The 22,723-nt window shown below is 51.0% G+C and overlaps 42 non-coding genes across 42 annotated transcripts; all 42 read left to right on the top strand.

Annotated features, from left to right (window-relative positions):
- Positions 1 to 2,811: 2,811 nt before the first annotated feature.
- On the top strand, positions 2,812 to 2,929 carry LOC130278278 (U5 spliceosomal RNA). Its single transcript, XR_008845931.1, has one exon. It is a non-coding gene; the product is annotated as a U5 spliceosomal RNA (small nuclear RNA).
- A 352-nt stretch (positions 2,930 to 3,281) lies between these two features.
- Positions 3,282 to 3,399, top strand: LOC130278277 (U5 spliceosomal RNA). The gene has a single exon (XR_008845930.1). It is a non-coding gene; the product is annotated as a U5 spliceosomal RNA (small nuclear RNA).
- A 341-nt stretch (positions 3,400 to 3,740) lies between these two features.
- Positions 3,741 to 3,858, top strand: LOC130278276 (U5 spliceosomal RNA). Its single transcript, XR_008845929.1, has one exon. It is a non-coding gene; the product is annotated as a U5 spliceosomal RNA (small nuclear RNA).
- A 359-nt stretch (positions 3,859 to 4,217) lies between these two features.
- On the top strand, positions 4,218 to 4,335 carry LOC130278275 (U5 spliceosomal RNA). The gene has a single exon (XR_008845928.1). It is a non-coding gene; the product is annotated as a U5 spliceosomal RNA (small nuclear RNA).
- A 368-nt stretch (positions 4,336 to 4,703) lies between these two features.
- LOC130278274 (U5 spliceosomal RNA) lies at positions 4,704 to 4,821 on the top strand. The gene has a single exon (XR_008845927.1). It is a non-coding gene; the product is annotated as a U5 spliceosomal RNA (small nuclear RNA).
- A 369-nt stretch (positions 4,822 to 5,190) lies between these two features.
- Positions 5,191 to 5,308, top strand: LOC130278272 (U5 spliceosomal RNA). The gene has a single exon (XR_008845926.1). It is a non-coding gene; the product is annotated as a U5 spliceosomal RNA (small nuclear RNA).
- Positions 5,309 to 5,668: 360 nt separating this feature from the next.
- On the top strand, positions 5,669 to 5,786 carry LOC130278271 (U5 spliceosomal RNA). Its single transcript, XR_008845925.1, has one exon. It is a non-coding gene; the product is annotated as a U5 spliceosomal RNA (small nuclear RNA).
- Positions 5,787 to 6,154: 368 nt separating this feature from the next.
- On the top strand, positions 6,155 to 6,272 carry LOC130278270 (U5 spliceosomal RNA). Its single transcript, XR_008845924.1, has one exon. It is a non-coding gene; the product is annotated as a U5 spliceosomal RNA (small nuclear RNA).
- Positions 6,273 to 6,631: 359 nt separating this feature from the next.
- LOC130278269 (U5 spliceosomal RNA) lies at positions 6,632 to 6,749 on the top strand. The gene has a single exon (XR_008845923.1). It is a non-coding gene; the product is annotated as a U5 spliceosomal RNA (small nuclear RNA).
- A 368-nt stretch (positions 6,750 to 7,117) lies between these two features.
- LOC130278267 (U5 spliceosomal RNA) lies at positions 7,118 to 7,235 on the top strand. Its single transcript, XR_008845922.1, has one exon. It is a non-coding gene; the product is annotated as a U5 spliceosomal RNA (small nuclear RNA).
- Positions 7,236 to 7,603: 368 nt separating this feature from the next.
- LOC130278266 (U5 spliceosomal RNA) lies at positions 7,604 to 7,721 on the top strand. Its single transcript, XR_008845921.1, has one exon. It is a non-coding gene; the product is annotated as a U5 spliceosomal RNA (small nuclear RNA).
- A 359-nt stretch (positions 7,722 to 8,080) lies between these two features.
- Positions 8,081 to 8,198, top strand: LOC130278265 (U5 spliceosomal RNA). The gene has a single exon (XR_008845920.1). It is a non-coding gene; the product is annotated as a U5 spliceosomal RNA (small nuclear RNA).
- A 359-nt stretch (positions 8,199 to 8,557) lies between these two features.
- On the top strand, positions 8,558 to 8,675 carry LOC130278264 (U5 spliceosomal RNA). The gene has a single exon (XR_008845919.1). It is a non-coding gene; the product is annotated as a U5 spliceosomal RNA (small nuclear RNA).
- Positions 8,676 to 9,043: 368 nt separating this feature from the next.
- On the top strand, positions 9,044 to 9,161 carry LOC130278263 (U5 spliceosomal RNA). Its single transcript, XR_008845918.1, has one exon. It is a non-coding gene; the product is annotated as a U5 spliceosomal RNA (small nuclear RNA).
- Positions 9,162 to 9,528: 367 nt separating this feature from the next.
- LOC130278262 (U5 spliceosomal RNA) lies at positions 9,529 to 9,646 on the top strand. The gene has a single exon (XR_008845917.1). It is a non-coding gene; the product is annotated as a U5 spliceosomal RNA (small nuclear RNA).
- A 368-nt stretch (positions 9,647 to 10,014) lies between these two features.
- LOC130278260 (U5 spliceosomal RNA) lies at positions 10,015 to 10,132 on the top strand. The gene has a single exon (XR_008845916.1). It is a non-coding gene; the product is annotated as a U5 spliceosomal RNA (small nuclear RNA).
- Positions 10,133 to 10,491: 359 nt separating this feature from the next.
- On the top strand, positions 10,492 to 10,609 carry LOC130278259 (U5 spliceosomal RNA). The gene has a single exon (XR_008845915.1). It is a non-coding gene; the product is annotated as a U5 spliceosomal RNA (small nuclear RNA).
- A 368-nt stretch (positions 10,610 to 10,977) lies between these two features.
- LOC130278298 (U5 spliceosomal RNA) lies at positions 10,978 to 11,095 on the top strand. The gene has a single exon (XR_008845949.1). It is a non-coding gene; the product is annotated as a U5 spliceosomal RNA (small nuclear RNA).
- Positions 11,096 to 11,454: 359 nt separating this feature from the next.
- On the top strand, positions 11,455 to 11,572 carry LOC130278258 (U5 spliceosomal RNA). Its single transcript, XR_008845914.1, has one exon. It is a non-coding gene; the product is annotated as a U5 spliceosomal RNA (small nuclear RNA).
- Positions 11,573 to 11,940: 368 nt separating this feature from the next.
- On the top strand, positions 11,941 to 12,058 carry LOC130278257 (U5 spliceosomal RNA). The gene has a single exon (XR_008845913.1). It is a non-coding gene; the product is annotated as a U5 spliceosomal RNA (small nuclear RNA).
- A 366-nt stretch (positions 12,059 to 12,424) lies between these two features.
- On the top strand, positions 12,425 to 12,542 carry LOC130278282 (U5 spliceosomal RNA). Its single transcript, XR_008845935.1, has one exon. It is a non-coding gene; the product is annotated as a U5 spliceosomal RNA (small nuclear RNA).
- Positions 12,543 to 12,901: 359 nt separating this feature from the next.
- On the top strand, positions 12,902 to 13,019 carry LOC130278297 (U5 spliceosomal RNA). Its single transcript, XR_008845948.1, has one exon. It is a non-coding gene; the product is annotated as a U5 spliceosomal RNA (small nuclear RNA).
- A 358-nt stretch (positions 13,020 to 13,377) lies between these two features.
- Positions 13,378 to 13,495, top strand: LOC130278256 (U5 spliceosomal RNA). The gene has a single exon (XR_008845912.1). It is a non-coding gene; the product is annotated as a U5 spliceosomal RNA (small nuclear RNA).
- Positions 13,496 to 13,864: 369 nt separating this feature from the next.
- LOC130278255 (U5 spliceosomal RNA) lies at positions 13,865 to 13,982 on the top strand. Its single transcript, XR_008845911.1, has one exon. It is a non-coding gene; the product is annotated as a U5 spliceosomal RNA (small nuclear RNA).
- Positions 13,983 to 14,350: 368 nt separating this feature from the next.
- On the top strand, positions 14,351 to 14,468 carry LOC130278254 (U5 spliceosomal RNA). The gene has a single exon (XR_008845910.1). It is a non-coding gene; the product is annotated as a U5 spliceosomal RNA (small nuclear RNA).
- Positions 14,469 to 14,835: 367 nt separating this feature from the next.
- On the top strand, positions 14,836 to 14,953 carry LOC130278253 (U5 spliceosomal RNA). Its single transcript, XR_008845909.1, has one exon. It is a non-coding gene; the product is annotated as a U5 spliceosomal RNA (small nuclear RNA).
- Positions 14,954 to 15,313: 360 nt separating this feature from the next.
- On the top strand, positions 15,314 to 15,431 carry LOC130278252 (U5 spliceosomal RNA). Its single transcript, XR_008845908.1, has one exon. It is a non-coding gene; the product is annotated as a U5 spliceosomal RNA (small nuclear RNA).
- A 359-nt stretch (positions 15,432 to 15,790) lies between these two features.
- Positions 15,791 to 15,908, top strand: LOC130278251 (U5 spliceosomal RNA). Its single transcript, XR_008845907.1, has one exon. It is a non-coding gene; the product is annotated as a U5 spliceosomal RNA (small nuclear RNA).
- A 368-nt stretch (positions 15,909 to 16,276) lies between these two features.
- On the top strand, positions 16,277 to 16,394 carry LOC130278249 (U5 spliceosomal RNA). The gene has a single exon (XR_008845906.1). It is a non-coding gene; the product is annotated as a U5 spliceosomal RNA (small nuclear RNA).
- A 367-nt stretch (positions 16,395 to 16,761) lies between these two features.
- LOC130278248 (U5 spliceosomal RNA) lies at positions 16,762 to 16,879 on the top strand. The gene has a single exon (XR_008845905.1). It is a non-coding gene; the product is annotated as a U5 spliceosomal RNA (small nuclear RNA).
- Positions 16,880 to 17,237: 358 nt separating this feature from the next.
- LOC130278247 (U5 spliceosomal RNA) lies at positions 17,238 to 17,355 on the top strand. The gene has a single exon (XR_008845904.1). It is a non-coding gene; the product is annotated as a U5 spliceosomal RNA (small nuclear RNA).
- A 356-nt stretch (positions 17,356 to 17,711) lies between these two features.
- On the top strand, positions 17,712 to 17,829 carry LOC130278246 (U5 spliceosomal RNA). Its single transcript, XR_008845903.1, has one exon. It is a non-coding gene; the product is annotated as a U5 spliceosomal RNA (small nuclear RNA).
- Positions 17,830 to 18,196: 367 nt separating this feature from the next.
- LOC130278245 (U5 spliceosomal RNA) lies at positions 18,197 to 18,314 on the top strand. The gene has a single exon (XR_008845902.1). It is a non-coding gene; the product is annotated as a U5 spliceosomal RNA (small nuclear RNA).
- A 367-nt stretch (positions 18,315 to 18,681) lies between these two features.
- On the top strand, positions 18,682 to 18,799 carry LOC130278244 (U5 spliceosomal RNA). The gene has a single exon (XR_008845901.1). It is a non-coding gene; the product is annotated as a U5 spliceosomal RNA (small nuclear RNA).
- A 360-nt stretch (positions 18,800 to 19,159) lies between these two features.
- LOC130278243 (U5 spliceosomal RNA) lies at positions 19,160 to 19,277 on the top strand. The gene has a single exon (XR_008845900.1). It is a non-coding gene; the product is annotated as a U5 spliceosomal RNA (small nuclear RNA).
- A 366-nt stretch (positions 19,278 to 19,643) lies between these two features.
- LOC130278241 (U5 spliceosomal RNA) lies at positions 19,644 to 19,761 on the top strand. The gene has a single exon (XR_008845899.1). It is a non-coding gene; the product is annotated as a U5 spliceosomal RNA (small nuclear RNA).
- Positions 19,762 to 20,120: 359 nt separating this feature from the next.
- LOC130278240 (U5 spliceosomal RNA) lies at positions 20,121 to 20,238 on the top strand. The gene has a single exon (XR_008845898.1). It is a non-coding gene; the product is annotated as a U5 spliceosomal RNA (small nuclear RNA).
- A 367-nt stretch (positions 20,239 to 20,605) lies between these two features.
- LOC130278239 (U5 spliceosomal RNA) lies at positions 20,606 to 20,723 on the top strand. Its single transcript, XR_008845897.1, has one exon. It is a non-coding gene; the product is annotated as a U5 spliceosomal RNA (small nuclear RNA).
- Positions 20,724 to 21,090: 367 nt separating this feature from the next.
- LOC130278237 (U5 spliceosomal RNA) lies at positions 21,091 to 21,208 on the top strand. The gene has a single exon (XR_008845895.1). It is a non-coding gene; the product is annotated as a U5 spliceosomal RNA (small nuclear RNA).
- Positions 21,209 to 21,568: 360 nt separating this feature from the next.
- Positions 21,569 to 21,686, top strand: LOC130278236 (U5 spliceosomal RNA). The gene has a single exon (XR_008845894.1). It is a non-coding gene; the product is annotated as a U5 spliceosomal RNA (small nuclear RNA).
- A 369-nt stretch (positions 21,687 to 22,055) lies between these two features.
- On the top strand, positions 22,056 to 22,173 carry LOC130278296 (U5 spliceosomal RNA). Its single transcript, XR_008845947.1, has one exon. It is a non-coding gene; the product is annotated as a U5 spliceosomal RNA (small nuclear RNA).
- A 358-nt stretch (positions 22,174 to 22,531) lies between these two features.
- LOC130278235 (U5 spliceosomal RNA) lies at positions 22,532 to 22,649 on the top strand. The gene has a single exon (XR_008845893.1). It is a non-coding gene; the product is annotated as a U5 spliceosomal RNA (small nuclear RNA).
- Positions 22,650 to 22,723: the final 74 nt, after the last annotated feature.

The raw sequence follows: 22,723 nt of genomic DNA, 5'->3' as shown, positions 1-22,723 counted from the left end.
GGTGTCTTCTTGTTCCTCGGTCATCCTGTAGACAGAACCTGTATGTTGTGACAGATCTTTACTGGACTATTACTCTTATGGTAGCCCTTGGGGGGTGTATGGTGGTGGTGGTATGGTATCGGTATATGAGGGGTTAATATTAACCCTGTCACTCGTGACACCAGGGTGAGGGCTGGTATTACTGAGGTATAGCTTCGGCCTATCGCCGCCCTTCCCAGAAACGACAGGGGTATGCAGGTAATGACTGAAGGTCCACACTGGGGTTAAACTTGAACTGAAGTAAACTTTACTCTTGAACTTGCGGTACATTCAGAATACAGTTACAGTCTCTATAATACACTTGTATAGACTTCAATGACTGACAGTTGCTGTGGACCTTGCGTCTTTTGCAGGTTAATAGAATCAAGGTAATTGGTGCGTGGATCCGTCCATATTTAGGGGTAGATTAGGTCCGGTGGTCCCGCAGAGTGTTTGGGGGTTGATACACTCTATATTTGCTAAGAATCGGCCATTGCTGCGAGGCTTGGGCCTAACTCACGGTTTTTAGCAGCGCAGGTACTATAGAGAGATGTTTCTCGCTTGGCAACCCAGGAACAAAGAGAGCTAAAATGGCTGCCGTGTCCCTTATATGGCCAGGGGGCGGAGCCTAATCTGATAGGTCCAAGGTCAGCTGTCACTCACCGTCACACAGGCTTCTGGGTGATCATCTGACTTCCTATACAGGTCCTATACACATAATAAAACCAAAACGAGGCTAGAAATACCACAGTGAGGCCTGGAACGCATCACATGACCCGCATCACATGCGACACCATGGAAACAAGTAATTAACCATTTATTTACATATACTATCCTATTTACATTAACCTATTTATAAATTAGAGATTTATACAGTAAAATAGAGGCGACTAGGGGTAGACTGGTTAAGAGGGATCCCTAAGTCCTTGGGACTCTGGCTATAGGGACCCATAAATAAACAAGTAGCGTATAGAATGCGGTACTGGGACACCACACTCTCAATATCCATCTCTTCATTGTTGGCCAAGACTATAATGGTTTGTGTTGCGTTCAAAGCCACCAAGCCTGGAAGTGTGTGGAGGACATGGACTGGGGTCAGGCTCCCTAGCTGTGTGCTCCTGGTCTGCTCCTCTGTCCAGGGCATCCTCTGTACGAGCTGGGTCACCCTCTCAACCCCCTTCCAGCTGGACACACACTCTTATAAGGAGAAGATGGTCATTCAGTGTAATGAAGGGTCAAATCTTTGGTTTTATTCTGTTCTGGGTTGTATGGGGGTATTACCGCTGTTAGTTGCATTACAGCTTTCTTTGCCAGGACATTACCGGGCAGTTTCAATGAGGCTAAGTACATCACCTTCAGCATGCTGGTGTTCGGCAGTGTCTGGATAGCCATGATCCCAGCTTATCTCAGCACCAAGGGCAAGTACATGGTGGCCATGGAGATATTTGCCATCCTGACCTCTAACGCAGGGCTCCTGGGCTGCATATTTTTCCCAAAATGTTATATCATTATAGTCAGACCTGAACTAAATACTAGAAAACATTTAATGGAATGTAAATATACCATGTTATATCAATGACCACAATTTATTTGTGGAGCAAAAGCAAAACATCTATCCATCCCTCCATCCATCTACCCATCCATCCATCCATCTCTGTCATTTTTAATAATTTAATTAATGGATTAAATTAATTATTAACAATTAATTAATTATTATTATATATTTATATATATATATATATATATATATATATATATATATATATATGTATTCATATATTATTAATCATTATTCATTAATTATTAATGTAATTTATTTTAAGTCAGTGTTTCCCAACCAGAATGCCTCCAGCTGTTGCAAAACTACAACTCCCAGCATGCCTGGACAGCCAAAGGCTGTCCAGTCATGCTGGGAGTTGTAGTTTTGCAACAGCTGGGGGCACCCAGTTGGGAAACGCTGATTTAAGTTGAAAATTTAACTTATTGGAGCCATGTCTGTCCGTGTTACAAGGAACTATGGATTGGTAAGGTGCTCAATGATGGAATTCAAGATGGAAGTACCAATAAATTTGACATTTTCTCTCTTGTAATCCTATGAGAATAAGGATCTAGGAGTCAAGATGATCATTCATTTCTAGTGATGAGCGGCAGAGGCCATCTTCAAATTTGCAATATTTAGCAAATATATGGCCGAAAATTTTTCCTATATTCGTGAAATTCGCATACTTGCTATGTTCCTTTTTTTTTCATGTGACAATTTGTAATTAAATTCACATAGGTATTCGCATAAGTTAAATTCCTATTCCTATAATTCCTATACGACCATAAAACTGATCTATAATAACCAATACAGTGCAGGAATAAACAAGTTGCCCATAGCGACCAATCAAAGAGCTTCTTTAATTTTCCAGAGGGAACAATGCAGCAGCAGCGACGACGACGACGACGACGACGACGACGACGACGAATGTAAATGTCAATGTCTATATACTTACTATTGCATTTATATTTCAATAACAATAACTAAACAATATATAAATTAAAAGAAATCCAAACTTTACACCCGATTAACATATGACCTCAAGTATTAAGGAGATCAGTAAGGAAATATTCATTTTATACTAAATACATATTTTAATATATGCAAAATAAAATTTCATATACTGTATCAAAAAGATATAGGGGGGTGTCATGCAGTGACCCCCCCCCCCCCCTTTCCAGAAGTTAGGAGCTCTCCGCGGCTTAGCACAGGACGACAACCATGGCGGTAGGATGGGGAAGGCAGTGTTGGGTATGCTCATGTTTCTCTTCATATCGTAAAAATCTTTCGCCTTTTACTAAAGATTTCCGTGGAGAGGAATGAAACTGAGTTTCGTAGCAATTTTTGCACGCTCCGGCTTTTGCCGGAGCTTTCCTTCTTTGGTCAGAAAAATAAAACATGCCTTCTCCTGCAGCTTCTCCGCAGCCTCATTTGCCTATCAAGCAAGCGCTTGGACCCGCCTCCTGCAGTGGAGGGCAGTGCTTAGCCAGAGAAGAGGAGGACAACAAGTCCCAGCTGGAAAAGGGGACAACAAGTCTCAGGCTGCCCACCACCTAATAGCCAAAGGAATGGAGGATTCTGGGAAAGGGGTGGACTTTTCCTGGTTTGCAGCTTTTTGGGGGGTGTCATGCAGTGACCCCCCCCTTTCCAGAAGTTGGGAGCTCTCCGCGGCTTAGCACAGGACGGCAACCATGGCGGTAGGATGGGGAAGGCAGTGTTGGGTATGCTCATGTTTCTCTTCATATCGTAAAAATCTTTCGCCTTTTACTAAAGATTTCCGTGGAGAGGAATGAAACTGAGTTTCGTAGCAATTTTTGCACGCTCCGGCTTTTGCCGGAGCTTTCCTTCTTTGGTCAGAAAAATAAAACATGCCTTCTCCTGCAGCTTCTCCGCAGCCTCATTTGCCTTGCAGTGGAGGGCAGTGCTTAGCCAGAGAAGAGGAGGACAACAAGTCCCAGCTGGAAAAGGGGACAACAAGTCCCAGGCTGCCCACCACCTAATAGCCAAAGGAATGGAGGATTCTGGGAAAGGGGTGGACTTTTCCTGGTTTGCAGCTTTTTGGGGGGAATTGGGGGGTGTCATGCAGTGACCCCCCCCCCCCCCTTTCCAGAAGTTGGGAGCTCTCCGCGGCTTAGCACAGGACGGCAACCATGGCGGTAGGATGGGGAAGGCAGTGTTGGGTATGCTCATGTTTCTCTTCATATCGTAAAAATCTTTCGCCTTTTACTAAAGATTTCCGTGGAGAGGAATGAAACTGAGTTTCGTAGCAATTTTTGCACGCTCCGGCTTTTGCCGGAGCTTTCCTTCTTTGGTCAGAAAAATAAAACATGCCTTCTCCTGCAGCTTCTCCGCAGCCTCATTTGCCTATCAAGCAAGCGCTTGGACCCGCCTCCTGCAGTGGAGGGCAGTGCTTAGCCAGAGAAGAGGAGGACAACAAGTCCCAGCTGGAAAAGGGGACAACAAGTCCCAGGCTGCCCACCACCTAATAGCCAAAGGAATGGAGGATTCTGGGAAAGGGGTGGACTTTTCCTGGTTTGCAGCTTTTTGGGGGGTGTCATGCAGTGACCCCCCCCCCCCCCCTTTCCAGAAGTTGGGAGCTCTCCGCGGCTTAGCACAGGACGGCAACCATGGCGGTAGGATGGGGAAGGCAGTGTTGGGTATGCTCATGTTTCTCTTCATATCGTAAAAATCTTTCGCCTTTTACTAAAGATTTCCGTGGAGAGGAATGAAACTGAGTTTCGTAGCAATTTTTGCACGCTCCGGCTTTTGCCGGAGCTTTCCTTCTTTGGTCAGAAAAATAAAACATGCCTTCTCCTGCAGCTTCTCCGCAGCCTCATTTGCCTATCAAGCAAGCGCTTGGACCCGCCTCCTGCAGTGGAGGGCAGTGCTTAGCCAGAGAAGAGGAGGACAACAAGTCCCAGCTGGAAAAGGGGACAACAAGTCCCAGGCTGCCCACCACCTAATAGCCAAAGGAATGGAGGATTCTGGGAAAGGGGTGGACTTTTTGGACTTTTCCTGGTTTGCAGCTTTTTGGGGGGTGTCATGCAGTGACCCCCCCCCCCCCCCTTTCCAGAAGTTGGGAGCTCTCCGCGGCTTAGCACAGGACGGCAACCATGGCGGTAGGATGGGGAAGGCAGTGTTGGGTATGCTCATGTTTCTCTTCATATCGTAAAAATCTTTCGCCTTTTACTAAAGATTTCCGTGGAGAGGAATGAAACTGAGTTTCGTAGCAATTTTTGCACGCTCCGGCTTTTGCCGGAGCTTTCCTTCTTTGGTCAGAAAAATAAAACATGCCTTCTCCTGCAGCTTCTCCGCAGCCTCATTTGCCTATCAAGCAAGCGCTTGGACCCGCCTCCTGCAGTGGAGGGCAGTGCTTAGCCAGAGAAGAGGAGGACAACAAGTCCCAGCTGGAAAAGGGGACAACAAGTCCCAGGCTGCCCACCACCTAATAGCCAAAGGAATGGAGGATTCTGGGAAAGGGGTGGACTTTTCCTGGTTTGCAGCTTTTTGGGGGGAATTGGGGGGTGTCATGCAGTGACCCCCCCCCCCCCCCTTTCCAGAAGTTGGGAGCTCTCCGCGGCTTAGCACAGGACGGCAACCATGGCGGTAGGATGGGGAAGGCAGTGTTGGGTATGCTCATGTTTCTCTTCATATCGTAAAAATCTTTCGCCTTTTACTAAAGATTTCCGTGGAGAGGAATGAAACTGAGTTTCGTAGCAATTTTTGCACGCTCCGGCTTTTGCCGGAGCTTTCCTTCTTTGGTCAGAAAAATAAAACATGCCTTCTCCTGCAGCTTCTCCGCAGCCTCATTTGCCTATCAAGCAAGCGCTTGGACCCGCCTCCTGCAGTGGAGGGCAGTGCTTAGCCAGAGAAGAGGAGGACAACAAGTCCCAGCTGGAAAAGGGGACAACAAGTCCCAGGCTGCCCACCACCTAATAGCCAAAGGAATGGAGGATTCTGGGAAAGGGGTGGACTTTTCCTGGTTTGCAGCTTTTTGGGGGGTGTCATGCAGTGACCCCCCCCCCCCCCCCTTTCCAGAAGTTGGGAGCTCTCCGCGGCTTAGCACAGGACGGCAACCATGGCGGTAGGATGGGGAAGGCAGTGTTGGGTATGCTCATGTTTCTCTTCATATCGTAAAAATCTTTCGCCTTTTACTAAAGATTTCCGTGGAGAGGAATGAAACTGAGTTTCGTAGCAATTTTTGCACGCTCCGGCTTTTGCCGGAGCTTTCCTTCTTTGGTCAGAAAAATAAAACATGCCTTCTCCTGCAGCTTCTCCGCAGCCTCATTTGCCTATCAAGCAAGCGCTTGGACCCGCCTCCTGCAGTGGAGGGCAGTGCTTAGCCAGAGAAGAGGAGGACAACAAGTCCCAGCTGGAAAAGGGGACAACAAGTCCCAGGCTGCCCACCACCTAATAGCCAAAGGAATGGAGGATTCTGGGAAAGGGGTGGACTTTTCCTGGTTTGCAGCTTTTTGGGGGGAATTGGGGGGTGTCATGCAGTGACCCCCCCCCCCCCCTTTCCAGAAGTTGGGAGCTCTCCGCGGCTTAGCACAGGACGGCAACCATGGCGGTAGGATGGGGAAGGCAGTGTTGGGTATGCTCATGTTTCTCTTCATATCGTAAAAATCTTTCGCCTTTTACTAAAGATTTCCGTGGAGAGGAATGAAACTGAGTTTCGTAGCAATTTTTGCACGCTCCGGCTTTTGCCGGAGCTTTCCTTCTTTGGTCAGAAAAATAAAACATGCCTTCTCCTGCAGCTTCTCCGCAGCCTCATTTGCCTATCAAGCAAGCGCTTGGACCCGCCTCCTGCAGTGGAGGGCAGTGCTTAGCCAGAGAAGAGGAGGACAACAAGTCCCAGCTGGAAAAGGGGACAACAAGTCCCAGGCTGCCCACCACCTAATAGCCAAAGGAATGGAGGATTCTGGGAAAGGGGTGGACTTTTCCTGGTTTGCAGCTTTTTGGGGGGTGTCATGCAGTGACCCCCCCCCCCCCCCTTTCCAGAAGTTGGGAGCTCTCCGCGGCTTAGCACAGGACGGCAACCATGGCGGTAGGATGGGGAAGGCAGTGTTGGGTATGCTCATGTTTCTCTTCATATCGTAAAAATCTTTCGCCTTTTACTAAAGATTTCCGTGGAGAGGAATGAAACTGAGTTTCGTAGCAATTTTTGCACGCTCCGGCTTTTGCCGGAGCTTTCCTTCTTTGGTCAGAAAAATAAAACATGCCTTCTCCTGCAGCTTCTCCGCAGCCTCATTTGCCTATCAAGCAAGCGCTTGGACCCGCCTCCTGCAGTGGAGGGCAGTGCTTAGCCAGAGAAGAGGAGGACAACAAGTCCCAGCTGGAAAAGGGGACAACAAGTCCCAGGCTGCCCACCACCTAATAGCCAAAGGAATGGAGGATTCTGGGAAAGGGGTGGACTTTTCCTGGTTTGCAGCTTTTTGGGGGGAATTGGGGGGTGTCATGCAGTGACCCCCCCCCCCCCCTTTCCAGAAGTTGGGAGCTCTCCGCGGCTTAGCACAGGACGGCAACCATGGCGGTAGGATGGGGAAGGCAGTGTTGGGTATGCTCATGTTTCTCTTCATATCGTAAAAATCTTTCGCCTTTTACTAAAGATTTCCGTGGAGAGGAATGAAACTGAGTTTCGTAGCAATTTTTGCACGCTCCGGCTTTTGCCGGAGCTTTCCTTCTTTGGTCAGAAAAATAAAACATGCCTTCTCCTGCAGCTTCTCCGCAGCCTCATTTGCCTATCAAGCAAGCGCTTGGACCCGCCTCCTGCAGTGGAGGGCAGTGCTTAGCCAGAGAAGAGGAGGACAACAAGTCCCAGCTGGAAAAGGGGACAACAAGTCCCAGGCTGCCCACCACCTAATAGCCAAAGGAATGGAGGATTCTGGGAAAGGGGTGGACTTTTCCTGGTTTGCAGCTTTTTGGGGGGAATTGGGGGGTGTCATGCAGTGACCCCCCCCCCCCCCTTTCCAGAAGTTGGGAGCTCTCCGCGGCTTAGCACAGGACGGCAACCATGGCGGTAGGATGGGGAAGGCAGTGTTGGGTATGCTCATGTTTCTCTTCATATCGTAAAAATCTTTCGCCTTTTACTAAAGATTTCCGTGGAGAGGAATGAAACTGAGTTTCGTAGCAATTTTTGCACGCTCCGGCTTTTGCCGGAGCTTTCCTTCTTTGGTCAGAAAAATAAAACATGCCTTCTCCTGCAGCTTCTCCGCAGCCTCATTTGCCTATCAAGCAAGCGCTTGGACCCGCCTCCTGCAGTGGAGGGCAGTGCTTAGCCAGAGAAGAGGAGGACAACAAGTCCCAGCTGGAAAAGGGGACAACAAGTCCCAGGCTGCCCACCACCTAATAGCCAAAGGAATGGAGGATTCTGGGAAAGGGGTGGACTTTTCCTGGTTTGCAGCTTTTTGGGGGGTGTCATGCAGTGACCCCCCCCCCCCCCCTTTCCAGAAGTTGGGAGCTCTCCGCGGCTTAGCACAGGACGGCAACCATGGCGGTAGGATGGGGAAGGCAGTGTTGGGTATGCTCATGTTTCTCTTCATATCGTAAAAATCTTTCGCCTTTTACTAAAGATTTCCGTGGAGAGGAATGAAACTGAGTTTCGTAGCAATTTTTGCACGCTCCGGCTTTTGCCGGAGCTTTCCTTCTTTGGTCAGAAAAATAAAACATGCCTTCTCCTGCAGCTTCTCCGCAGCCTCATTTGCCTATCAAGCAAGCGCTTGGACCCGCCTCCTGCAGTGGAGGGCAGTGCTTAGCCAGAGAAGAGGAGGACAACAAGTCCCAGCTGGAAAAGGGGACAACAAGTCCCAGGCTGCCCACCACCTAATAGCCAAAGGAATGGAGGATTCTGGGAAAGGGGTGGACTTTTCCTGGTTTGCAGCTTTTTGGGGGGTGTCATGCAGTGACCCCCCCCCCCCCCCTTTCCAGAAGTTGGGAGCTCTCCGCGGCTTAGCACAGGACGGCAACCATGGCGGTAGGATGGGGAAGGCAGTGTTGGGTATGCTCATGTTTCTCTTCATATCGTAAAAATCTTTCGCCTTTTACTAAAGATTTCCGTGGAGAGGAATGAAACTGAGTTTCGTAGCAATTTTTGCACGCTCCGGCTTTTGCCGGAGCTTTCCTTCTTTGGTCAGAAAAATAAAACATGCCTTCTCCTGCAGCTTCTCCGCAGCCTCATTTGCCTATCAAGCAAGCGCTTGGACCCGCCTCCTGCAGTGGAGGGCAGTGCTTAGCCAGAGAAGAGGAGGACAACAAGTCCCAGCTGGAAAAGGGGACAACAAGTCCCAGGCTGCCCACCACCTAATAGCCAAAGGAATGGAGGATTCTGGGAAAGGGGTGGACTTTTCCTGGTTTGCAGCTTTTTGGGGGGAATTGGGGGGTGTCATGCAGTGACCCCCCCCCCCCCCTTTCCAGAAGTTGGGAGCTCTCCGCGGCTTAGCACAGGACGGCAACCATGGCGGTAGGATGGGGAAGGCAGTGTTGGGTATGCTCATGTTTCTCTTCATATCGTAAAAATCTTTCGCCTTTTACTAAAGATTTCCGTGGAGAGGAATGAAACTGAGTTTCGTAGCAATTTTTGCACGCTCCGGCTTTTGCCGGAGCTTTCCTTCTTTGGTCAGAAAAATAAAACATGCCTTCTCCTGCAGCTTCTCCGCAGCCTCATTTGCCTATCAAGCAAGCGCTTGGACCCGCCTCCTGCAGTGGAGGGCAGTGCTTAGCCAGAGAAGAGGAGGACAACAAGTCCCAGCTGGAAAAGGGGACAACAAGTCCCAGGCTGCCCACCACCTAATAGCCAAAGGAATGGAGGATTCTGGGAAAGGGGTGGACTTTTCCTGGTTTGCAGCTTTTTGGGGGGAATTGGGGGGTGTCATGCAGTGACCCCCCCCCCCCCTTTCCAGAAGTTGGGAGCTCTCCGCGGCTTAGCACAGGACGGCAACCATGGCGGTAGGATGGGGAAGGCAGTGTTGGGTATGCTCATGTTTCTCTTCATATCGTAAAAATCTTTCGCCTTTTACTAAAGATTTCCGTGGAGAGGAATGAAACTGAGTTTCGTAGCAATTTTTGCACGCTCCGGCTTTTGCCGGAGCTTTCCTTCTTTGGTCAGAAAAATAAAACATGCCTTCTCCTGCAGCTTCTCCGCAGCCTCATTTGCCTATCAAGCAAGCGCTTGGACCCGCCTCCTGCAGTGGAGGGCAGTGCTTAGCCAGAGAAGAGGAGGACAACAAGTCCCAGCTGGAAAAGGGGACAACAAGTCCCAGGCTGCCCACCACCTAATAGCCAAAGGAATGGAGGATTCTGGGAAAGGGGTGGACTTTTCCTGGTTTGCAGCTTTTTGGGGGGAATTGGGGGGTGTCATGCAGTGACCCCCCCCCCCCCCTTTCCAGAAGTTGGGAGCTCTCCGCGGCTTAGCACAGGACGGCAACCATGGCGGTAGGATGGGGAAGGCAGTGTTGGGTATGCTCATGTTTCTCTTCATATCGTAAAAATCTTTCGCCTTTTACTAAAGATTTCCGTGGAGAGGAATGAAACTGAGTTTCGTAGCAATTTTTGCACGCTCCGGCTTTTGCCGGAGCTTTCCTTCTTTGGTCAGAAAAATAAAACATGCCTTCTCCTGCAGCTTCTCCGCAGCCTCATTTGCCTATCAAGCAAGCGCTTGGACCCGCCTCCTGCAGTGGAGGGCAGTGCTTAGCCAGAGAAGAGGAGGACAACAAGTCCCAGCTGGAAAAGGGGACAACAAGTCCCAGGCTGCCCACCACCTAATAGCCAAAGGAATGGAGGATTCTGGGAAAGGGGTGGACTTTTCCTGGTTTGCAGCTTTTTGGGGGGTGTCATGCAGTGACCCCCCCCCCCCCCCTTTCCAGAAGTTGGGAGCTCTCCGCGGCTTAGCACAGGACGGCAACCATGGCGGTAGGATGGGGAAGGCAGTGTTGGGTATGCTCATGTTTCTCTTCATATCGTAAAAATCTTTCGCCTTTTACTAAAGATTTCCGTGGAGAGGAATGAAACTGAGTTTCGTAGCAATTTTTGCACGCTCCGGCTTTTGCCGGAGCTTTCCTTCTTTGGTCAGAAAAATAAAACATGCCTTCTCCTGCAGCTTCTCCGCAGCCTCATTTGCCTATCAAGCAAGCGCTTGGACCCGCCTCCTGCAGTGGAGGGCAGTGCTTAGCCAGAGAAGAGGAGGACAACAAGTCCCAGCTGGAAAAGGGGACAACAAGTCCCAGGCTGCCCACCACCTAATAGCCAAAGGAATGGAGGATTCTGGGAAAGGGGTGGACTTTTCCTGGTTTGCAGCTTTTTGGGGGGAATTGGGGGGTGTCATGCAGTGACCCCCCCCCCCCCCTTTCCAGAAGTTGGGAGCTCTCCGCGGCTTAGCACAGGACGGCAACCATGGCGGTAGGATGGGGAAGGCAGTGTTGGGTATGCTCATGTTTCTCTTCATATCGTAAAAATCTTTCGCCTTTTACTAAAGATTTCCGTGGAGAGGAATGAAACTGAGTTTCGTAGCAATTTTTGCACGCTCCAGCTTTTGCCGGAGCTTTCCTTCTTTGGTCAGAAAAATAAAACATGCCTTCTCCTGCAGCTTCTCCGCAGCCTCATTTGCCTATCAAGCAAGCGCTTGGACCCGCCTCCTGCAGTGGAGGGCAGTGCTTAGCCAGAGAAGAGGAGGACAACAAGTCCCAGCTGGAAAAGGGGACAACAAGTCCCAGGCTGCCCACCACCTAATAGCCAAAGGAATGGAGGATTCTGGGAAAGGGGTGGACTTTTCCTGGTTTGCAGCTTTTTGGGGGGTGTCATGCAGTGACCCCCCCCCCCCCCCTTTCCAGAAGTTGGGAGCTCTCCGCGGCTTAGCACAGGACGGCAACCATGGCGGTAGGATGGGGAAGGCAGTGTTGGGTATGCTCATGTTTCTCTTCATATCGTAAAAATCTTTCGCCTTTTACTAAAGATTTCCGTGGAGAGGAATGAAACTGAGTTTCGTAGCAATTTTTGCACGCTCCGGCTTTTGCCGGAGCTTTCCTTCTTTGGTCAGAAAAATAAAACATGCCTTCTCCTGCAGCTTCTCCGCAGCCTCATTTGCCTATCAAGCAAGCGCTTGGACCCGCCTCCTGCAGTGGAGGGCAGTGCTTAGCCAGAGAAGAGGAGGACAACAAGTCCCAGCTGGAAAAGGGGACAACAAGTCCCAGGCTGCCCACCACCTAATAGCCAAAGGAATGGAGGATTCTGGGAAAGGGGTGGACTTTTCCTGGTTTGCAGCTTTTTGGGGGGAATTGGGGGGTGTCATGCAGTGACCCCCCCCCCCCCCTTTCCAGAAGTTGGGAGCTCTCCGCGGCTTAGCACAGGACGGCAACCATGGCGGTAGGATGGGGAAGGCAGTGTTGGGTATGCTCATGTTTCTCTTCATATCGTAAAAATCTTTCGCCTTTTACTAAAGATTTCCGTGGAGAGGAATGAAACTGAGTTTCGTAGCAATTTTTGCACGCTCCGGCTTTTGCCGGAGCTTTCCTTCTTTGGTCAGAAAAATAAAACATGCCTTCTCCTGCAGCTTCTCCGCAGCCTCATTTGCCTATCAAGCAAGCGCTTGGACCCGCCTCCTGCAGTGGAGGGCAGTGCTTAGCCAGAGAAGAGGAGGACAACAAGTCCCAGCTGGAAAAGGGGACAACAAGTCCCAGGCTGCCCACCACCTAATAGCCAAAGGAATGGAGGATTCTGGGAAAGGGGTGGACTTTTCCTGGTTTGCAGCTTTTTGGGGGGAATTGGGGGGTGTCATGCAGTGACCCCCCCCCCCCTTTCCAGAAGTTGGGAGCTCTCCGCGGCTTAGCACAGGACGGCAACCATGGCGGTAGGATGGGGAAGGCAGTGTTGGGTATGCTCATGTTTCTCTTCATATCGTAAAAATCTTTCGCCTTTTACTAAAGATTTCCGTGGAGAGGAATGAAACTGAGTTTCGTAGCAATTTTTGCACGCTCTGGCTTTTGCCGGAGCTTTCCTTCTTTGGTCAGAAAAATAAAACATGCCTTCTCCTGCAGCTTCTCCGCAGCCTCATTTGCCTATCAAGCAAGCGCTTGGACCCGCCTCCTGCAGTGGAGGGCAGTGCTTAGCCAGAGAAGAGGAGGACAACAAGTCCCAGCTGGAAAAGGGGACAACAAGTCCCAGGCTGCCCACCACCTAATAGCCAAAGGAATGGAGGATTCTGGGAAAGGGGTGGACTTTTCCTGGTTTGCAGCTTTTTGGGGGGTGTCATGCAGTGACCCCCCCCCCCCCCCTTTCCAGAAGTTGGGAGCTCTCCGCGGCTTAGCACAGGACGGCAACCATGGCGGTAGGATGGGGAAGGCAGTGTTGGGTATGCTCATGTTTCTCTTCATATCGTAAAAATCTTTCGCCTTTTACTAAAGATTTCCGTGGAGAGGAATGAAACTGAGTTTCGTAGCAATTTTTGCACGCTCCAGCTTTTGCCGGAGCTTTCCTTCTTTGGTCAGAAAAATAAAACATGCCTTCTCCTGCAGCTTCTCCGCAGCCTCATTTGCCTATCAAGCAAGCGCTTGGACCCGCCTCCTGCAGTGGAGGGCAGTGCTTAGCCAGAGAAGAGGAGGACAACAAGTCCCAGCTGGAAAAGGGGACAACAAGTCCCAGGCTGCCCACCACCTAATAGCCAAAGGAATGGAGGATTCTGGGAAAGGGGTGGACTTTTCCTGGTTTGCAGCTTTTTGGGGGGTGTCATGCAGTGACCCCCCCCCCCCCCTTTCCAGAAGTTGGGAGCTCTCCGCGGCTTAGCACAGGACGGCAACCATGGCGGTAGGATGGGGAAGGCAGTGTTGGGTATGCTCATGTTTCTCTTCATATCGTAAAAATCTTTCGCCTTTTACTAAAGATTTCCGTGGAGAGGAATGAAACTGAGTTTCGTAGCAATTTTTGCACGCTCCGGCTTTTGCCGGAGCTTTCCTTCTTTGGTCAGAAAAATAAAACATGCCTTCTCCTGCAGCTTCTCCGCAGCCTCATTTGCCTATCAAGCAAGCGCTTGGACCCGCCTCCTGCAGTGGAGGGCAGTGCTTAGCCAGAGAAGAGGAGGACAACAAGTCCCAGCTGGAAAAGGGGACAACAAGTCCCAGGCTGCCCACCACCTAATAGCCAAAGGAATGGAGGATTCTGGGAAAGGGGTGGACTTTTCCTGGTTTGCAGCTTTTTGGGGGGAATTGGGGGGTGTCATGCAGTGACCCCCCCCCCCCCCCTTTCCAGAAGTTGGGAGCTCTCCGCGGCTTAGCACAGGACGGCAACCATGGCGGTAGGATGGGGAAGGCAGTGTTGGGTATGCTCATGTTTCTCTTCATATCGTAAAAATCTTTCGCCTTTTACTAAAGATTTCCGTGGAGAGGAATGAAACTGAGTTTCGTAGCAATTTTTGCACGCTCCGGCTTTTGCCGGAGCTTTCCTTCTTTGGTCAGAAAAATAAAACATGCCTTCTCCTGCAGCTTCTCCGCAGCCTCATTTGCCTATCAAGCAAGCGCTTGGACCCGCCTCCTGCAGTGGAGGGCAGTGCTTAGCCAGAGAAGAGGAGGACAACAAGTCCCAGCTGGAAAAGGGGACAACAAGTCCCAGGCTGCCCACCACCTAATAGCCAAAGGAATGGAGGATTCTGGGAAAGGGGTGGACTTTTCCTGGTTTGCAGCTTTTTGGGGGGAATTGGGGGGTGTCATGCAGTGACCCCCCCCCCCCCCTTTCCAGAAGTTGGGAGCTCTCCGCGGCTTAGCACAGGACGGCAACCATGGCGGTAGGATGGGGAAGGCAGTGTTGGGTATGCTCATGTTTCTCTTCATATCGTAAAAATCTTTCGCCTTTTACTAAAGATTTCCGTGGAGAGGAATGAAACTGAGTTTCGTAGCAATTTTTGCACGCTCCGGCTTTTGCCGGAGCTTTCCTTCTTTGGTCAGAAAAATAAAACATGCCTTCTCCTGCAGCTTCTCCGCAGCCTCATTTGCCTATCAAGCAAGCGCTTGGACCCGCCTCCTGCAGTGGAGGGCAGTGCTTAGCCAGAGAAGAGGAGGACAACAAGTCCCAGCTGGAAAAGGGGACAACAAGTCCCAGGCTGCCCACCACCTAATAGCCAAAGGAATGGAGGATTCTGGGAAAGGGGTGGACTTTTCCTGGTTTGCAGCTTTTTGGGGGGAATTGGGGGGTGTCATGCAGTGACCCCCCCCCCCCCTTTCCAGAAGTTGGGAGCTCTCCGCGGCTTAGCACAGGACGGCAACCATGGCGGTAGGATGGGGAAGGCAGTGTTGGGTATGCTCATGTTTCTCTTCATATCGTAAAAATCTTTCGCCTTTTACTAAAGATTTCCGTGGAGAGGAATGAAACTGAGTTTCGTAGCAATTTTTGCACGCTCCGGCTTTTGCCGGAGCTTTCCTTCTTTGGTCAGAAAAATAAAACATGCCTTCTCCTGCAGCTTCTCCGCAGCCTCATTTGCCTATCAAGCAAGCGCTTGGACCCGCCTCCTGCAGTGGAGGGCAGTGCTTAGCCAGAGAAGAGGAGGACAACAAGTCCCAGCTGGAAAAGGGGACAACAAGTCCCAGGCTGCCCACCACCTAATAGCCAAAGGAATGGAGGATTCTGGGAAAGGGGTGGACTTTTCCTGGTTTGCAGCTTTTTGGGGGGTGTCATGCAGTGACCCCCCCCCCCCCCCCTTTCCAGAAGTTGGGAGCTCTCCGCGGCTTAGCACAGGACGGCAACCATGGCGGTAGGATGGGGAAGGCAGTGTTGGGTATGCTCATGTTTCTCTTCATATCGTAAAAATCTTTCGCCTTTTACTAAAGATTTCCGTGGAGAGGAATGAAACTGAGTTTCGTAGCAATTTTTGCACGCTCCGGCTTTTGCCGGAGCTTTCCTTCTTTGGTCAGAAAAATAAAACATGCCTTCTCCTGCAGCTTCTCCGCAGCCTCATTTGCCTATCAAGCAAGCGCTTGGACCCGCCTCCTGCAGTGGAGGGCAGTGCTTAGCCAGAGAAGAGGAGGACAACAAGTCCCAGCTGGAAAAGGGGACAACAAGTCCCAGGCTGCCCACCACCTAATAGCCAAAGGAATGGAGGATTCTGGGAAAGGGGTGGACTTTTCCTGGTTTGCAGCTTTTTGGGGGGTGTCATGCAGTGACCCCCCCCCCCCCCCTTTCCAGAAGTTGGGAGCTCTCCGCGGCTTAGCACAGGACGGCAACCATGGCGGTAGGATGGGGAAGGCAGTGTTGGGTATGCTCATGTTTCTCTTCATATCGTAAAAATCTTTCGCCTTTTACTAAAGATTTCCGTGGAGAGGAATGAAACTGAGTTTCGTAGCAATTTTTGCACGCTCCGGCTTTTGCCGGAGCTTTCCTTCTTTGGTCAGAAAAATAAAACATGCCTTCTCCTGCAGCTTCTCCGCAGCCTCATTTGCCTATCAAGCAAGCGCTTGGACCCGCCTCCTGCAGTGGAGGGCAGTGCTTAGCCAGAGAAGAGGAGGACAACAAGTCCCAGCTGGAAAAGGGGACAACAAGTCCCAGGCTGCCCACCACCTAATAGCCAAAGGAATGGAGGATTCTGGGAAAGGGGTGGACTTTTCCTGGTTTGCAGCTTTTTGGGGGGAATTGGGGGGTGTCATGCAGTGACCCCCCCCCCCCCCTTTCCAGAAGTTGGGAGCTCTCCGCGGCTTAGCACAGGACGGCAACCATGGCGGTAGGATGGGGAAGGCAGTGTTGGGTATGCTCATGTTTCTCTTCATATCGTAAAAATCTTTCGCCTTTTACTAAAGATTTCCGTGGAGAGGAATGAAACTGAGTTTCGTAGCAATTTTTGCACGCTCCGGCTTTTGCCGGAGCTTTCCTTCTTTGGTCAGAAAAATAAAACATGCCTTCTCCTGCAGCTTCTCCGCAGCCTCATTTGCCTATCAAGCAAGCGCTTGGACCCGCCTCCTGCAGTGGAGGGCAGTGCTTAGCCAGAGAAGAGGAGGACAACAAGTCCCAGCTGGAAAAGGGGACAACAAGTCCCAGGCTGCCCACCACCTAATAGCCAAAGGAATGGAGGATTCTGGGAAAGGGGTGGACTTTTCCTGGTTTGCAGCTTTTTGGGGGGAATTGGGGGGTGTCATGCAGTGACCCCCCCCCCCCCTTTCCAGAAGTTGGGAGCTCTCCGCGGCTTAGCACAGGACGGCAACCATGGCGGTAGGATGGGGAAGGCAGTGTTGGGTATGCTCATGTTTCTCTTCATATCGTAAAAATCTTTCGCCTTTTACTAAAGATTTCCGTGGAGAGGAATGAAACTGAGTTTCGTAGCAATTTTTGCACGCTCCGGCTTTTGCCGGAGCTTTCCTTCTTTGGTCAGAAAAATAAAACATGCCTTCTCCTGCAGCTTCTCCGCAGCCTCATTTGCCTATCAAGCAAGCGCTTGGACCCGCCTCCTGCAGTGGAGGGCAGTGCTTAGCCAGAGAAGAGGAGGACAACAAGTCCCAGCTGGAAAAGGGGACAACAAGTCCCAGGCTGCCCACCACCTAATAGCCAAAGGAATGGAGGATTCTGGGAAAGGGGTGGACTTTTCCTGGTTTGCAGCTTTTTGGGGGGTGTCATGCAGTGACCCCCCCCCCCCCCTTTCCAGAAGTTGGGAGCTCTCCGCGGCTTAGCACAGGACGGCAACCATGGCGGTAGGATGGGGAAGGCAGTGTTGGGTATGCTCATGTTTCTCTTCATATCGTAAAAATCTTTCGCCTTTTACTAAAGATTTCCGTGGAGAGGAATGAAACTGAGTTTCGTAGCAATTTTTGCACGCTCCGGCTTTTGCCGGAGCTTTCCTTCTTTGGTCAGAAAAATAAAACATGCCTTCTCCTGCAGCTTCTCCGCAGCCTCATTTGCCTATCAAGCAAGCGCTTGGACCCGCCTCCTGCAGTGGAGGGCAGTGCTTAGCCAGAGAAGAGGAGGACAACAAGTCCCAGCTGGAAAAGGGGACAACAAGTCCCAGGCTGCCCACCACCTAATAGCCAAAGGAATGGAGGATTCTGGGAAAGGGGTGGACTTTTCCTGGTTTGCAGCTTTTTGGGGGGTGTCATGCAGTGACCCCCCCCCCCCTTTCCAGAAGTTGGGAGCTCTCCGCGGCTTAGCACAGGACGGCAACCATGGCGGTAGGATGGGGAAGGCAGTGTTGGGTATGCTCATGTTTCTCTTCATATCGTAAAAATCTTTCGCCTTTTACTAAAGATTTCCGTGGAGAGGAATGAAACTGAGTTTCGTAGCAATTTTTGCACGCTCCGGCTTTTGCCGGAGCTTTCCTTCTTTGGTCAGAAAAATAAAACATGCCTTCTCCTGCAGCTTCTCCGCAGCCTCATTTGCCTATCAAGCAAGCGCTTGGACCCGCCTCCTGCAGTGGAGGGCAGTGCTTAGCCAGAGAAGAGGAGGACAACAAGTCCCAGCTGGAAAAGGGGACAACAAGTCCCAGGCTGCCCACCACCTAATAGCCAAAGGAATGGAGGATTCTGGGAAAGGGGTGGACTTTTCCTGGTTTGCAGCTTTTTGGGGGGAATTGGGGGGTGTCATGCAGTGACCCCCCCCCCCCCTTTCCAGAAGTTGGGAGCTCTCCGCGGCTTAGCACAGGACGGCAACCATGGCGGTAGGATGGGGAAGGCAGTGTTGGGTATGCTCATGTTTCTCTTCATATCGTAAAAATCTTTCGCCTTTTACTAAAGATTTCCGTGGAGAGGAATGAAACTGAGTTTCGTAGCAATTTTTGCACGCTCCGGCTTTTGCCGGAGCTTTCCTTCTTTGGTCAGAAAAATAAAACATGCCTTCTCCTGCAGCTTCTCCGCAGCCTCATTTGCCTATCAAGCAAGCGCTTGGACCCGCCTCCTGCAGTGGAGGGCAGTGCTTAGCCAGAGAAGAGGAGGACAACAAGTCCCAGCTGGAAAAGGGGACAACAAGTCCCAGGCTGCCCACCACCTAATAGCCAAAGGAATGGAGGATTCTGGGAAAGGGGTGGACTTTTCCTGGTTTGCAGCTTTTTGGGGGGAATTGGGGGGTGTCATGCAGTGACCCCCCCCCCCCCTTTCCAGAAGTTGGGAGCTCTCCGCGGCTTAGCACAGGACGGCAACCATGGCGGTAGGATGGGGAAGGCAGTGTTGGGTATGCTCATGTTTCTCTTCATATCGTAAAAATCTTTCGCCTTTTACTAAAGATTTCCGTGGAGAGGAATGAAACTGAGTTTCGTAGCAATTTTTGCACGCTCCGGCTTTTGCCGGAGCTTTCCTTCTTTGGTCAGAAAAATAAAACATGCCTTCTCCTGCAGCTTCTCCGCAGCCTCATTTGCCTATCAAGCAAGCGCTTGGACCCGCCTCCTGCAGTGGAGGGCAGTGCTTAGCCAGAGAAGAGGAGGACAACAAGTCCCAGCTGGAAAAGGGGACAACAAGTCCCAGGCTGCCCACCACCTAATAGCCAAAGGAATGGAGGATTCTGGGAAAGGGGTGGACTTTTCCTGGTTTGCAGCTTTTTGGGGGGTGTCATGCAGTGACCCCCCCCCCCCCCCCTTTCCAGAAGTTGGGAGCTCTCCGCGGCTTAGCACAGGACGGCAACCATGGCGGTAGGATGGGGAAGGCAGTGTTGGGTATGCTCATGTTTCTCTTCATATCGTAAAAATCTTTCGCCTTTTACTAAAGATTTCCGTGGAGAGGAATGAAACTGAGTTTCGTAGCAATTTTTGCACGCTCCGGCTTTTGCCGGAGCTTTCCTTCTTTGGTCAGAAAAATAAAACATGCCTTCTCCTGCAGCTTCTCCGCAGCCTCATTTGCCTATCAAGCAAGCGCTTGGACCCGCCTCCTGCAGTGGAGGGCAGTGCTTAGCCAGAGAAGAGGAGGACAACAAGTCCCAGCTGGAAAAGGGGACAACAAGTCCCAGGCTGCCCACCACCTAATAGCCAAAGGAATGGAGGATTCTGGGAAAGGGGTGGACTTTTCCTGGTTTGCAGCTTTTTGGGGGGAATTGGGGGGTGTCATGCAGTGACCCCCCCCCCCCTTTCCAGAAGTTGGGAGCTCTCCGCGGCTTAGCACAGGACGGCAACCATGGCGGTAGGATGGGGAAGGCAGTGTTGGGTATGCTCATGTTTCTCTTCATATCGTAAAAATCTTTCGCCTTTTACTAAAGATTTCCGTGGAGAGGAATGAAACTGAGTTTCGTAGCAATTTTTGCACGCTCCGGCTTTTGCCGGAGCTTTCCTTCTTTGGTCAGAAAAATAAAACATGCCTTCTCCTGCAGCTTCTCCGCAGCCTCATTTGCCTATCAAGCAAGCGCTTGGACCCGCCTCCTGCAGTGGAGGGCAGTGCTTAGCCAGAGAAGAGGAGGACAACAAGTCCCAGCTGGAAAAGGGGACAACAAGTCCCAGGCTGCCCACCACCTAATAGCCAAAGGAATGGAGGATTCTGGGAAAGGGGTGGACTTTTCCTGGTTTGCAGCTTTTTGGGGGGTGTCATGCAGTGACCCCCCCCCCCCCCCTTTCCAGAAGTTGGGAGCTCTCCGCGGCTTAGCACAGGACGGCAACCATGGCGGTAGGATGGGGAAGGCAGTGTTGGGTATGCTCATGTTTCTCTTCATATCGTAAAAATCTTTCGCCTTTTACTAAAGATTTCCGTGGAGAGGAATGAAACTGAGTTTCGTAGCAATTTTTGCACGCTCCGGCTTTTGCCGGAGCTTTCCTTCTTTGGTCAGAAAAATAAAACATGCCTTCTCCTGCAGCTTCTCCGCAGCCTCATTTGCCTATCAAGCAAGCGCTTGGACCCGCCTCCTGCAGTGGAGGGCAGTGCTTAGCCAGAGAAGAGGAGGACAACAAGTCCCAGCTGGAAAAGGGGACAACAAGTCCCAGGCTGCCCACCACCTAATAGCCAAAGGAATGGAGGATTCTGGGAAAGGGGTGGACTTTTCCTGGTTTGCAGCTTTTTGGGGGGAATTGGGGGGTGTCATGCAGTGACCCCCCCCCCCCCTTTCCAGAAGTTGGGAGCTCTCCGCGGCTTAGCACAGGACGGCAACCATGGCGGTAGGATGGGGAAGGCAGTGTTGGGTATGCTCATGTTTCTCTTCATATCGTAAAAATCTTTCGCCTTTTACTAAAGATTTCCGTGGAGAGGAATGAAACTGAGTTTCGTAGCAATTTTTGCACGCTCCGGCTTTTGCCGGAGCTTTCCTTCTTTGGTCAGAAAAATAAAACATGCCTTCTCCTGCAGCTTCTCCGCAGCCTCATTTGCCTATCAAGCAAGCGCTTGGACCCGCCTCCTGCAGTGGAGGGCAGTGCTTAGCCAGAGAAGAGGAGGACAACAAGTCCCAGCTGGAAAAGGGGACAACAAGTCCCAGGCTGCCCACCACCTAATAGCCAAAGGAATGGAGGATTCTGGGAAAGGGGTGGACTTTTCCTGGTTTGCAGCTTTTTGGGGGGAATTGGGGGGTGTCATGCAGTGACCCCCCCCCCCCCTTTCCAGAAGTTGGGAGCTCTCCGCGGCTTAGCACAGGACGGCAACCATGGCGGTAGGATGGGGAAGGCAGTGTTGGGTATGCTCATGTTTCTCTTCATATCGTAAAAATCTTTCGCCTTTTACTAAAGATTTCCGTGGAGAGGAATGAAACTGAGTTTCGTAGCAATTTTTGCACGCTCCGGCTTTTGCCGGAGCTTTCCTTCTTTGGTCAGAAAAATAAAACATGCCTTCTCCTGCAGCTTCTCCGCAGCCTCATTTGCCTATCAAGCAAGCGCTTGGACCCGCCTCCTGCAGTGGAGGGCAGTGCTTAGCCAGAGAAGAGGAGGACAACAAGTCCCAGCTGGAAAAGGGGACAACAAGTCCCAGGCTGCCCACCACCTAATAGCCAAAGGAATGGAGGATTCTGGGAAAGGGGTGGACTTTTCCTGGTTTGCAGCTTTTTGGGGGGTGTCATGCAGTGACCCCCCCCCCCCCCCCTTTCCAGAAGTTGGGAGCTCTCCGCGGCTTAGCACAGGACGGCAACCATGGCGGTAGGATGGGGAAGGCAGTGTTGGGTATGCTCATGTTTCTCTTCATATCGTAAAAATCTTTCGCCTTTTACTAAAGATTTCCGTGGAGAGGAATGAAACTGAGTTTCGTAGCAATTTTTGCACGCTCCGGCTTTTGCCGGAGCTTTCCTTCTTTGGTCAGAAAAATAAAACATGCCTTCTCCTGCAGCTTCTCCGCAGCCTCATTTGCCTATCAAGCAAGCGCTTGGACCCGCCTCCTGCAGTGGAGGGCAGTGCTTAGCCAGAGAAGAGGAGGACAACAAGTCCCAGCTGGAAAAGGGGACAACAAGTCCCAGGCTGCCCACCACCTAATAGCCAAAGGAATGGAGGATTCTGGGAAAGGGGTGGACTTTTCCTGGTTTGCAGCTTTTTGGGGGGAATTGGGGGGTGTCATGCAGTGACCCCCCCCCCCCCCCTTTCCAGAAGTTGGGAGCTCTCCGCGGCTTAGCACAGGACGGCAACCATGGCGGTAGGATGGGGAAGGCAGTGTTGGGTATGCTCATGTTTCTCTTCATATCGTAAAAATCTTTCGCCTTTTACTAAAGATTTCCGTGGAGAGGAATGAAACTGAGTTTCGTAGCAATTTTTGCACGCTCCAGCTTTTGCCGGAGCTTTCCTTCTTTGGTCAGAAAAATAAAACATGCCTTCTCCTGCAGCTTCTCCGCAGCCTCATTTGCCTATCAAGCAAGCGCTTGGACCCGCCTCCTGCAGTGGAGGGCAGTGCTTAGCCAGAGAAGAGGAGGACAACAAGTCCCAGCTGGAAAAGGGGACAACAAGTCCCAGGCTGCCCACCACCTAATAGCCAAAGGAATGGAGGATTCTGGGAAAGGGGTGGACTTTTCCTGGTTTGCAGCTTTTTGGGGGGTGTCATGCAGTGACCCCCCCCCCCCCCTTTCCAGAAGTTGGGAGCTCTCCGCGGCTTAGCACAGGACGGCAACCATGGCGGTAGGATGGGGAAGGCAGTGTTGGGTATGCTCATGTTTCTCTTCATATCGTAAAAATCTTTCGCCTTTTACTAAAGATTTCCGTGGAGAGGAATGAAACTGAGTTTCGTAGCAATTTTTGCACGCTCCGGCTTTTGCCGGAGCTTTCCTTCTTTGGTCAGAAAAATAAAACATGCCTTCTCCTGCAGCTTCTCCGCAGCCTCATTTGCCTATCAAGCA

This window comes from Hyla sarda, chromosome 6 (genome assembly GCF_029499605.1).
Source record: "Hyla sarda isolate aHylSar1 chromosome 6, aHylSar1.hap1, whole genome shotgun sequence".
In the NCBI taxonomy this organism is placed as follows: Eukaryota; Metazoa; Chordata; class Amphibia; order Anura; family Hylidae; genus Hyla; species Hyla sarda.
This window is presented reverse-complemented; position numbering and strand designations above follow the sequence as displayed.